Genomic DNA, 13,895 nt, shown 5'->3' with positions numbered 1-13,895 from the left:
CTGGGTTTTGAGAGCATATAAAAAGCCTTTTAATTACGTCTGTTTGGTTAGACTTAAGGTTACGGTTAAGAGTGAGGCTCAAGTATGTGCTTTATAAAGAAACACCGTGGAATTGTTGCTTATGTAATCATGGAAAGAATCTGAATTTCCTACGTTACACAAATGACAAGGGAGATTCACATTTTTGAAAGATTTGATGATGGAGCTGGTGATCAGAAGAAAGAAGGAGAAAAAGGATGAAGTCTGGTGAAGGAATTGTGCAGATGTACAGTTTTTACTACAAAAATGGCCTTTTTGCAGGCAGCCATACGGAGACCACATAATGGCATTTTCCGCTCCCCAACGAAAACAACATGTTTGTCTGGGAGAAAATAAATAACTCTATTCACACTTCAACACAGTAAACAGAGGGCTTATTTTAAAGCCAGCCCTTCTAAAATGTACTGTACATTTCCACACAATGCTGAATAGGTATGTTTTAGCACAGGAGACGATGATACAAGTTCGATTTATTTACAGCATGGAACACGTGTTAATGATGTCGCTCTGCCCCTTTTATGTGTTTGATTTCTTGTTTTAGTAGCTGAACCTGTTGATGTTTTTTTTCTAAATGGACAGAACTCACTCATAAAGACAGCTATAGACTCAAGTGATTTATCCCCCAAGGGTTTGGATGATTTTAACTCCATATAGAAGGTTTGGAAGTTTTCTATTCTTTTTCTTTTATCAATAACATTTTCTAATCGTGCACCTACCCCAAACACAGTCAGCCTCATAACTGAAAATCGGTAGAGTTAATCTCAGACAGACCTGCAAGTCTGAATTGAAATGTTGCTGATGTGCTCTTCTGTTGTTTTGTGCTTGTTGATTTTGACTCAGCACCACGGTCTGTTCTGTTTGTTATTTAAGATTATATGCCTTTCCATAACTTAAGATGGTTCATATTCATCATATTACTGTATTGGTACCCATACTATGAACATAGTACTGGGATTATGTTATGTAATGGCCAGTTTTTTTTTTTGTTTTACTTTTGTCTTTAAAGCTGACAGTGTGATCTAATGGCGCTTGTCTACAGTCATATTCATATTCACAAAAAGCTGTGCTCTCAGGGACTTTGACCTCATTTGAATAGTAGAACAAATATACATTTCATATGATGTGATTTAGTTATCTTTTAGCTGTGATGACACCAAAAGTGGAGCTGTTTCAGCAGCACTTACAAAAACTAATTGTACCCACATGGTTTTTTCTTTTTTTCTTTTTCTGGTAAACATTTAAAGGAATGGTGGTGATCAGCTGTGTTACATTTTTGCCCCAAGGGAGTTTCAGATAACTGGATACACACTGGCTGAGTCAGAGTCGAATCCCAATCCATTCATTCATCATTACTGTGAATCAATAAAATTTAATCTCATACTAAACTGCCCTTCCTGCCTCGTTCTTGTTGTTAATACATAACACAGTACAAAAACTGATGAAAAGCAGTGCAGGACCTGCTCACTGTTCTCTGTCAGAATGAAGACAACAAATACACCGTTATACACTGAGCTTTACATGTCGAAGAAACAGAACATCGAAGTACCAGAAGAACCCTGTTGAGCAAAGTTATTCACTTCAGTTGTTTTAAGATTGTGTCTGACTGGTTTATGTTGAATTTTTCTGCTACTCACCATTACACATGTGAGTTGTTTCAAAGGAACTGACTGGACCAAAGTGGTTACTAAGACATCTTGTGCGCTCATGCTTTAGATGCTTGAGAGCATTTGGAACTTGTCTGCCCAAAGACAAGCCTTTCAAGCTGTTTGCTGTGCTGTGTATAAACCCTTTGCAAATACAGCTTTTCCTGGGAACCGAGAATTTGCTTCACTTCTCCAGTAACAAAAATACACAACAGTGTCCACGATTTAATGACTGAACTCAAGCATATCAGGTCTGGTAGAACTGGGTGGAGTAATCAGCTATGTCTGGAAAGAAAATTTACTCTCAACAAAAGTCTGATTTGATCACAGCTGACAAATCCACCCAGAAAGAAAACAGCAGAGCTGTGAAGTGGTCACTTGCTGGGATGAAACAGCTGCCAGGCAAACAGGAAAGAAACACTTGAAAGCAGAGCACCTGGGTTCATCGTGTGTACTCACATGCATTCACGATCCTTTCATGAACTTTCAGCACAGTGTATCCATTAACATGGGTTTATTATGGGTGCCCAGATTTTATCCCTGGTCCGGAGACACGCATATTAGGTTAACTGGAGAGTCTCTATTAAACGTGGGTATAATGTGAGTGTGCATGGTTGCTTTACTCTGTATTAGACCTGTGGGGCTAATTGGGGAACAACCTGTCAAGGGTACCCTGCTACTTGTACTATGGTAGCAGGGATAGGCTCCAGCAACCCTGAACAGAATTTAGACAATGGATGGATGGATGTTCCATCAAAAATGCAAGTTAGAGATTAATCCACTTGCTACCTTGGAAAATATCTTAATGATCTTATCATGCTGCCAGACACCAGAGTCTCGAGTTTTCTTTAAGATAATCTGATTGTATCTGTCAGAACTTGATTATATCTCCAGAAAGGCTAGTTCTTGTGTAGTTCAACTGTGGACACACCTCCGCAATCAAACCCGGGCAAACTCAGTCGCTGTCGAGATGAATCATAACAGAAAGAAAGAAATCTCGGGAAAGAAAGAGATGAGGAAATGTGAGCACACTCCATTCATAAACTCTTGGCCACACAGTTGTCATTTTCTCTCCTCGTGGGCCCACTTCCTGTGTGTAGCATGTGTTTTTATTCAGGAGGCCCGCTGTCACCCCACCCTGCCCCAAAGGGGACCACAGACAGCTCCACAATGGAGAGACTGTGTGTGCTGTCTGAATGACAGACCTGTCCATACAAGCTATAAGGTAAACTCCCCCATCCCAACAGGCACACACAAAAACAACCAGACGACTTAACAAGTTTTGCCGTCATCTTGTTTGGAGGCAGTGTTCCATGGTTTATTTGGAAGCCAGACACAAGGAGGGATTTTGGTGATCAAACTTCAGATTACTGAGGAGGAATTTCTCCACTGAAAGGCACATGGCAGGTTTTTGTGTCATGACTTGTTTTTTATCAAATGTGGCGAGATGAGTTGTTGCTATGTAATCCAAGAACCTGATGTGAATGACAAATAGTGTTGTTTTTTTCTTCTCATAAGTGATTCGGCTGTTTAAACTGCGGTGCATGTGTATGCCTCCTTCATGGATCACGACTGGACAACCTGACACACAGGCCCAAGCTCATCACCTGACACTGTTGATGTTCACCAATAAGTAGAAGCCTCCCTAAATAATGGATGCAGTTGCGTGATTGTCCATTTGTTTTGATGGAAAAACGCATTATGAAACACACTCAATTTTCATGTTGGTACCATTAAGGAAATAAATGAATAAGCAGTGATATGTAACTTACAGAAGCAGCGAATGCTGGCAAATGTCTTTTATTACTTAATGTGCTAATAAAATTTAATCTAGTTCCCCATGTGCTTTTTGTGTTATTTGAGCATTATGTGTAAATAAAATTGTCTTCATGTGTGCATATGTTCCTGCACACATACATAACCCTTGCTCCTCCACAACCCAATCCTCTCCTCTTCCTTTAGAGATTTACTGCAAAACAGCCCTGTGAGAGAGTACACACTCTCTGCCCAGTCTCCGTACTGCACCCTGACAATTACTGCTATATATACCACTCCAAATGAGAGCCATGAACCGGCGTGATTATAGGGTGGAGCAGGAGCAAAGAGGGAGAGGGGGGAAACGAAAAAGTGAAGCGAGGCGAGCGCAAAGGGGAGGCAGAAAGTCAGAGCAAAGAAAGGCGGCCGGCATCACAATTGGAAGTGATTGAAGTCTTCTGTTAATTGTACTGTGCGTTTTCATAAATCACAGTGCATTTCACAAGCAATGTTTTAGCATGAATCGCTTTTTTTTTAAAATAGGGAACTGGGGGAGATCAGATTAAAGAGATGAGAAGCTGAATGAGTGGCCTGTTCTGCTCTTTTCCATGTGGAAAGACTCAAGATTACGACTATGTCTGCATGCCTCTCCTCAGTGAATTACACAGCACCGCTTTAAATCCAAGCAGAGCGTATGGAACTTTGGAAGTGGCTACAATATTGCTTGGTAAAGAAGTGCTGCCCTCTTCTGGATAACCAAATAAATCAAATTTAACTGAGAATGTAACATTGGAAATAAAAAAAAAGTGTGAAGAGTAGTCTTTTAATTCAGTTAGTTACCATTTAAATCATAATAACTGTGGTCATTCCTTCGTAAATTATCAGCAGTTGGAGCCAGGGATGAGTGAACTGAGGTCACAGAGCAAGAAGAGGCAGATTTCCGAAGGCTTGACAGGAAAATACAGTATTCTTTTATGAAAACACACTTGTAAGTTTAGACTACAAAGTTTCCATATCTCCTCACCATCCATATAACTTCCCACTGGTTGTCCAATGTTAAGCCTGTCACTTCAGTTGAATGACAGCCTGCTGTCAGCCACAGGGCTGTCCAGACAGATGACATTAGCCAGGCTGCGTGGTGACATCATGCTGCTTAAATAGAGGTATCCAAAGAAGGACTGATAGACCAGGAACTCAAGTCATAATAAAAAATGTGACGTACTAATTTACTTGATATAATAGTTGCTGATTGTTGGAGAAATTAGGCCCGGTTATTGAGTCATTTGGTAAATAAATCAGTACCTTATGGGGTCATGAGACTGGGGAAAAGTGGTGAACTGGGTGGTGTTAAGGGAAGAGATGGCTGTTTTTTTAAACTCCCATCCGTGTGTAGAAACCAGTCCTCTTTGGGGAAAGAAAAGAGCAGGATCACATCACCCATGGACCAGTTTTCATTGTACAGAAATCCTCGCTCTGCCTCACTCCAGCGGCTCGTATAATTGGAAGCATCTTGGCATGAAGATAGAGTCACAGTGGCATATCAAGGTGTGCATACTCCAAGGGCATGCAGATAAGAAAAGTCTGCTTCTCCTAGCAAGTCGTGTCCATGATAGGGTCAATGGCCCTCCTTAAAAAGACAGCAGGCTGGGTATTACCTCACATACAAATAACTGTAGTGAATCATTGATGTGGGTCATAGTACTACAGTTCACTCCTAGTGGTCCCAACAAAAACTGATTTGTTATCAAATATTCTTTAGCATATCTGTTTAACAGCAAAGAATCTCCAGAATACAGATTAAAGGAACCAAGTAATAAGATATATACAGTGCCAACATACAGCATCACTGAAAAACTTATTGTGACAAATAATCTGCTTTGTGACTGTACTACTTTTTGTTTGGTACAATATCAAAAACCAAAAAGACCCTCCTTTCAGGTTCAGGTTCAGGTTTGAAAAACAAGATTATTGTTTAAATTTGTAAGCCCTAAATTTAGATTAAAACATTATGATATCAGCAAAGTTGTCAATTCTCAGCCACAGCAAAAGTTTTCATCACAGAAAAACATGCAAAATAATCATAACCTCTCAAGGTATGGCTAAAAGGTTGAGTTTGGTGTTTTCAAAAAGCAAGTCTGCCAACCAGTGTGTGACGTGACAGCAGGAATGTCAATGGTAAGGTTTATAAGACCTATGTCATTACACTGGTTGGTAATCACAGCTACATAAGAGGCCGGTAACATGGTGCACACAGCTGTAAGAACAAAGCTGTGTCAACTGTGTTCTGATTGTCCACATGTTCACTTCCTCTCTCATGGTAGTGCTCGCTTTAGAGAGGACTCAGTAAGGGATAGGGGCACACAGTTGCTGATGCATTTCAGACGCTACCTGAATGCAGCGGAGCTTCATAATAAAGCATTTTACATGTTGTGTAAACCAACAGCAGCAGGACACGCTAAATCTGAGGTGTTAGACAGCACAAGTATGTAATCAAGTAATCAATCATTTCAGAGCAAAAAAAATATTTTTCAGAGTTACGGTGGCACCATTTATTTATTTATTTTTTTAAGCTCTCAGGGAAATATTTCAGAAGTGAGTTACATTACAACATAAATCTAAAATGTTTACTGTTTAGTCGAAACAACTTAAGTGTGAGATATGGTGTTGGTATCTTCACGTTTTACTAATAAATTCTCAAATCTTACAACTCAGGCAGAGAAAGAGACAAGCTACCTCAGGGTTAAGACATGTACCTGCTGTATTCAGGTATTCTCAACTGGTAGGAAAATCCCATTAATGTGCTGAAGATGTTAGCATTAGCTTGCATCACTGGCTCCATAGCTGCTGGCTCCAGGCTACAACTGATGATGGTCTGTTTTTGCTGGTGTAGTAAATAGCTTCTGTACACTACCTTGCATGAACTATGTGATGAGTTTGTTGTGCACGATATAGTAGATGAAAATCAGAATCTGCTGAAATCTTTTACAGCAAATGGTCGACTCACTCCATAGCGTGCTCTGTAGGAAATGAGCCTCCAACAGGCACTGACTCCGTTCTAAATAGTTAACAACTGATGTTTTACATCAGTTTTTCCCAGACTTTATCTTAGACATGAACTCATATCATCAATTTTTTCTCCACTACTTCCCCCAACTCACTGACATGTTTAGCTCCAGATGCTCTATTTCATGCTTTTACCTTCCCTGACAACCTGGAGTTAGCATGGCCATTACTTTGCTAAGCAAATACTTTTTTAACTTTTGATAAAACAAAGTAGCAATAAGTATCAAAAACATGTTAATAAATATTTGCAAGTACTAATTCAAGTATTCAATACTACAACATTTCACTTTGTTCACAAATTTCAATGAAGACAGAAATGAATGAATTTGTGTACTTATGAAGTTACACTGCTCTCCAATCACTTGTGATTCATATCAATACACATATCTGTATAGACAGTTTCACAGTGAAGGTGATGGAACTATAGGTCTCCATTACACTGTGTACATTAAGGTACAAAAGCTTCATAAAGACTTTATGTTTATATTGCTAATGTTAGCTAAATTTAATTCTGTGCATGCACATTCCACAGAGAGCAACAATATTCTCCTTCAATATATTGATTACCAGATTCACGAGTGAGGACAACACTATTCTTTTGAAAAAGTTGGAGATACAAGTACTTCTTTCACATCACAGCAAATTATTTTATATACTAGGCTATTTTTGTCTTATTACATTTGTGAATTCACTGGATGGCATTCAAGGTTTTCCTGAATCTAACAAAACAGTTTGCTGCACAAACTAAACTTGTTACTCTGAGATGCTGACAGTTTCAGAACATTATGTGGTACTTCAGCATAAAGCTGTGTTTAGATGTTGTGGTCACATTCTACATATTTCTGTGGAACCGTACTGGTTCATCTGGTTGTCCCTCCCAAAGTTCTCTACTTTGATGATACAAATTCCCTGAGGTTCAGAATTTTCTGGGTGGGGCTCGCACTGCGTAACATTGCTCATTGATTAAGTTTGATGGAATTTTCAGCAACATGTTATTATAATTTTTTAAAAACTTGCAAAAGTTAGTGCTTACAAAGCAGACTTTGTGACTGAACACTATGCAAAATAATGATTGTATGATAATGCAGTTTTGAAATGGCCATCATAAAAATGGTCAGTTTCCTTTCTCGTGCCTGTTGGCTCTGTACTGCAAACCATCCTCTAGTGGCTCACTGCTCACTGTCCTGCAACAGTATCCACTTGGCTCCCTGCCTCTCCAGAGGGAGGAGAGGAGCAGGACTTCTCCACCTCTGTACAAATAAAACGGTGTGCCAAGCCGCATTAACCCTGCATCCTTATCGTCTTCCTGGCTTGAGACATTTTATGAGCACAAACTGTCAGACCCAACAACAAGAAGAGGCATGTTTTACACACTGCTGCATTACTGGCACCACTGTTTACTGGACAACATCATCATATAAATACATGTGTACTACGAAAGGTCACATTTCAGACTTCAGTTAATCACATTTCATTGTATTTCTATATGTAAAATCTAGCCTGAAACCTGTGACTGTGCTGTTTAAAATTAAGCAAAGCTGTGGTACGTAATACAGAAAGTCTGCCATGTGTAAACACCTACGGGAGGGAGAGGACCTGCTGTGGCCTCTGCTGCTGGCCTAAAACAGCTCTCTTGACTCTCTTAAAGTTTCTGCCCACACAAATTCTTGCCACACAGGCCCCTGAGGTCTCTGAAATAAGCATTTATGCTCACTGGGGGGGGAAATGGCTCAACATCGTGACAGGAATGTGTGCATAGTTCTACAAATACCTTTCAAGAGGTGTAAAATAATGTGCAAGTGTCTTATTTTAAATCAAACAGCCATTGGCATGTTGGTTAATAGTTCTGCCAGAACAAATAAATTTCATGCTCCTAAGTTTGCAATTTAAATGTTTGCTCAGTGAAGTTTTGCTTATCAGGGTGCCCTCGAGCTAAAGATGCATTGAACATAATTGGAGCATCAAAGCTGACATGTGCTGCATGACATTCTCCTCTCTGATCTGTTTATTTTTTGTCTGCTTCTATAATATTCTGTCAAATTAAGCTGTTAATGCGGCAAAAAATGTGTTGCTTTTCAGTATGTATTCACTGCTTCCTAAATTAACTTACATTTATTTGAGCTACAGCTTTAGTACAGTGTATGCAAAATCTCATAATCATACTGTTGCTTTGGCTTCTTATGATTTTTTTTTGCAGCAACTTTATTCTGCTCCACTAATCCTAATAATCATATATATTACAGTAGCTTTGGTAATTACCGCAGAGCACAGGCCACTATCCTTTAATGGGTGCTTAAACAAACAGATTTCAGATAACTTTGGGAAGAAAAATAATTTATGGCCTCTGAGGAGAGATCAATCCGCTGACGGTGTAGGGTGGAGTTCAGTAATTAATACAGAATGCGGTATGAGACTGAACCTGGCTCTCTCTTTGTTTTCAGTTCTACTTTCGTTTCATCCCTTCACCCCCACCCACCCCCTCTCTCCGTGCCTTTGCCACATTATTTATCTGCGCTGTCATACCATTGTTGTGATTATGGATGTCATGCAGTCGTAAACCGCTCCACGATCAATAGGCCTGAAATTAAACCAAAAAATGAATTTCCGCAGCGTCGGCCACATGCACTCCTGAGCAGGAATTACCTTGCAGGAGAATGCCTGATTACCCCACTGAGGAGATGGCGACAGAAGCACAGGAGGAGGGATAGTTTGCTGACCGAAGCTGGCAGCATTGGCAGTCAATGCAAAGCCACTTTAGGCAGCTTTGTTGAAGAACACGAGGCAAATATGTTTAATATTGTGTGTCCACACCCTCAAATACCAATTAACATAATAATACCAAAAATGTTGATAATTACAAACTGACCGACATCTTGAAAAATATGTTAACTGTTCGTGCTGCCAAAAAAACACATCATTGATTTATTTTAGTATTGTCACAGGTTCTGTCTGGTCTCTGTGGCTCGGACCAACTGAGATGATGTAGTCCTTTTACCAAAATCAGTTTATTTCCAACAATGATGAGGTGAAACATTGTCCTAATGTCTATTAACAGGTCCTTTGGGGTTGCTAGTAGGCAGGATGGCTTCAGTCACAAGACAAGGTCTCCAGTAGTGAACAACAACAAAACTTTAAAAAAGGGAATTAAAAAAAAATGCTACGTTGGGGAAAAGCTCATGTGGTCCATAGTAAGAGGTGTGTAGAATAAAGAGCTTGTTTGTTTATTGCTTAGTCGTGTAAGTTATGTGAATGACTGTAAGTGCTCTGTATTTTAAGACTAAGCACTTCTAAATCTACCATCTTTCTTGTGCTGATCACCCTCTGCTTGTTTTCTCAGCAAATTAAATATAGCTGTAGAAATATCAAAGGATGTCAAAAATATCCTCATCTGTCGCTTCCTCAGACTAGGCTGCCCTTTAGCGTTGTCCACCGGACATGAACATATTCTTTTTTTCCCCTCGCTTGTTTCTCTTGCTCCTCATTTAGAATCGATTTGCTATTAATGCCGGGGCATCACAGAGGGAGGGTGACAGGGGCTGAGATGGCTCCAGCCATATGACAGGCTTCTTCATCTCCAAACAGGAAGTTTGGTTTACATCAGCCATAGGGCGGTAACTGTCATCAGAGACCTGTGGGTTAATGGGTTGGATTTATGCCCTCAACTCCTCCTCTGTTTGGAACAAGTTGGAGGAAGGTGAGGTCACTGCTCAGAGATCTTTTTAACGTTTCCTTCAATGGGTTATGATTAAAGTTAGGAGTCTGGGGCAAATAAGAAAGCAGAAAAAAATAGAAATTTAAATTTAAACATGTCTATGGTTACAACTTGATTTTGTTAATGTAACACGGATAAGTAAGAGAGAAATTTCTTTCCTTTCTCCTCATGTGACATGTCAAAACAAATATAAGTCATGACTCTTGTGAAGAGCTTGATGCTGGGCAATAACCACTGTCTGGTTTTCAAATCAATTTGACAAATCCTCTGAGAATTGTAATACTGTCTTAGAGCTACTGATGGCCTGACATTATGCATTAAGAGCGAAGACATGACTCAAGACTGATGTCTGACAATGGGGCTTCAGGGTCTGCAAAGAAACATCATGTTCCGTCACAAATGGCACTGAGCAAAGATGTCAATAAATGTTTTTTTTTTTTTTTGCACACACAAAGGACAGCGATACCTGGAAGCAAACTGTATTATTGCTCCAAACCTTTAACTCCAAACCAGCTACATGCAAAAATGATCAAAACATCATGTGACTTCATGACCTGGTTTCACAGTTAAACTTGGGAAAGTGAAAAGTTCTTTGTGTATGAGTTGAAATGATCATTTGCGCCACTGCCACCTTAACAATATGGCTGTGACTGATATTCTTTATGTATCCTTAAGTTTTATGATGTTTCAGCTGTTTTCCTGCCATCTGATTTTTTATTCTGCTGTTCTGCTTCCTGCTCCTTTCTCCACACTCAATCTCTCTCGCATCCTCGTGAGCATCACAGTGACTGCACTCATTCTCAACTATTTATTTGCTTTATTTCCTGAGATCAGCTATAAAGAACAAACACTATTAAGTCAGCCAATCAATAAGGGAACATCAGCTCTCTTACCCCCCTTTTTGCAAAATAGATTTATATCTTCTGCCTGAGCAAGATAAATCATATATTCATACATTAAATTAAATATGTGATTGATAGCAAAGAAGAGAGTGTGTTTAACAGCTCATGATCTTAAAAAACAGGAATGCAATGTGTGAAGCAAGCTTTTTGAGTGCAATTCTTTTCAATAAAGAGGATATCCACATTTAGGAGGGAAAAAAAGTGTAACTGCAGAAAAAGATCATGTGATTCATTTTCAACTTCTAAACTCAGTTTTACAGGAAAGATGTTACAATAGAAATACAAGCAGTAATAATGGCTAAACTCAGGATCCAGGAGACATTTGTCTTGACTTTAAAGAAGCTGGTTAACCCCAATATCCATGACGTACATTTCATTCTGTGAGGTGAGCCCAGGGTGGAGAAACATGTTCATTCACAAAGTGACATTTAATGGGGTATATACAGATTGTGTCTTCCCTCTGAGGGCCCTGTGGTTATGGGAGCATTCCGGAGAAGAGCTGCAAAGAAATACGGCAGCATCCATCAGAGGCTCAGCCAAAGAGGAAAAGGTGCAGGAACATATAGAGAACGAGGGCTCAGGGTTGGGGGGCTGCCAAGGACATTTAAGAGAGCTGTCAGGGGAGGCTGATCTATGAAGGACCCTGGCAAAACCTATATCCCAGCTTATGTGTATGAGAATAAGTGTATGTGTGCGTGTGTGTGTGTGTAAAAGGGAGCAGGGGAGAGACATAAGTGCAGTGGCACCAATGAATGAAGTAACACAGGCGCTCACACTCTAGAGGTTTAAGTTAAGCATGATTGTGAAACTCAAAGATCAGAGCTGCAGTCTGTCCACACAGAAAATCAAATGTTTTCATTTTGAGCACGAGATGAAATAGAGAATGTTAAAAGAAGAAGAATAAAAAACATCGGGGGTTGAGGGACAAACTGCTCAACCACACAAAAAAAATATGGTTACTTGGAAAAAGATATTTGATAAAAAGTTATAATAGATAAACTATTAAACAAGCCAGATGTGGAATGCACAAACATTCTTGAACCATACCACAACAGGTCCAACAATAACGTTGCTTCAAGCTTAGAGATGAAAGCAGCCCAGATTTTAAACAAGTTTTATTACCAGAAAGCCCTATTTAAGTGTGCGTACTTGCATGAATCTTGTTGTGGGGACATAAATCTGTTTACACAGTAACATTGCTGGGACTTGCCTTCCATAACAGGAATCATTAAATCCTGGCATGAAGACTCAGGTTAGATTGGGTTTATGTGGTGGTCCTGTGGTGCGCAGCAACAGCAACATCAGACAAAACACAGCTACATTTCACAAGACTCATCATTTGAATAAAATACAACTACAAAACCAAGAAGAGAACAATAAAAAGGCAAATGCATTTTATAGAAGACATAAAAAACCCAGAAAACAATGATGAATCATAATGACATATCACCTCATGCAAAACCGAGGAGCAACATATTTGGTTTGTGACAGGAGAGAAACCAGAATTCCCTGGTAGGAGGTCGATGGCACCGGAGTGGTGTTTTAAGTGTTTGTAGGGACATTATGATGCCACGATACAGTGAAAATCATGTAGAGAATTATGTCACATGAAAGTCCTCTGTTGTAATAGTTCTGTCGTCCTGCATCATTTCAAACTAAGTTTCAAATTTGTGAGACAGAAAAGTTACTTCTTGTGAATGTTCCCGTTTTCTGTGTTGTTGCTCTTCAGGGCTTTTTCATTTAATTTTCAATTTTTTCCGGTGTGTCTTCTGCTTTCTTGTAGTGTTCTGTGAAATGTTGTTTTCTGTCTTTTCTATTGTCATTGTGTTCTGTCTCCCACATCTAATATAACACATATTGTAAAGTCTGTTCCGTGCAATAGCTTCATGCGTCATGCATTGATATGTCACATTTAACTGGAAACCCATTTTAGTAAAAACTGGAGACGTAGAATTCAAAACTCATGCATTAATCAGTTAAGGCAGGTCAGATGATGTGTGGTAGTTAGTTGCATGATGGGATGTGTAGGATTCTGTGTTCTGTGTAATGCTTGACGATCCTTTTAAATGATTATCTAGAAAAGATCAAGCAAATGTTGTTTTACAACCAACCACTTGAGCTCCTTATTGTGAAGAATAAAGAATAATTTGAACATTATTATGATACTGATTTAATAAGAATATACTCGGAATGTTAACCCTTAACTGAATTTTTTTCTGGAAAGCAAATTTGAAACTAAGCGTTAATGCTGATGAGGCCCAGCAGCTGCAGCAGTTGGACTCTGCAGGTACAGCCAGCAGGCCTGTTAACCAGAGGAGTAAATGCTTGGCAAACCCTGCCAGGAGGGACATGACATTGGGACCATTACTAAAGCTTAATGATATGAGAGAAGTGTTCTCCTATCCTCTGCAGAGGGAATTCATCATGATGCTGTTGCACTATACATCTTTCAACAGCCCTTAAAGAGGAAAGGAGAGGAAAGGGGACATTTCTTCATGCCGTAGTAAAAGCCCCTCCCTTCCCTATTCTTCCCTCGAGCTTTCGAACATCCTCACTTAAAAAAAACTCTACTTTAAGATCATTGTGTGTAAGGATGTGAGGCAAGTTGGAGGAAACAGTCACCAAGCACAACGTTGCGTCTGAGGTTTGTCCCGGTGTGCCCCAGGGAAGGAAAGACAATTTACTTTGCAGCTCAAAGTCACACTAAACACTGCATCAGCCGAGTGCCGATAGATGTCTGTTTGTCCTCCCGTAAATAAAAACACAGGTCTCCAGTGTGAG

The sequence above is a fragment of the Leuresthes tenuis genome, unplaced genomic scaffold (genome assembly GCF_036924035.1).
Source record: "Leuresthes tenuis unplaced genomic scaffold, fLeuTen1.0.hap1 SCAF_8, whole genome shotgun sequence".
Classification (NCBI taxonomy): domain Eukaryota; kingdom Metazoa; phylum Chordata; class Actinopteri; order Atheriniformes; family Atherinopsidae; genus Leuresthes; species Leuresthes tenuis.
Note: the sequence above shows the minus strand (reverse complement) of the source record.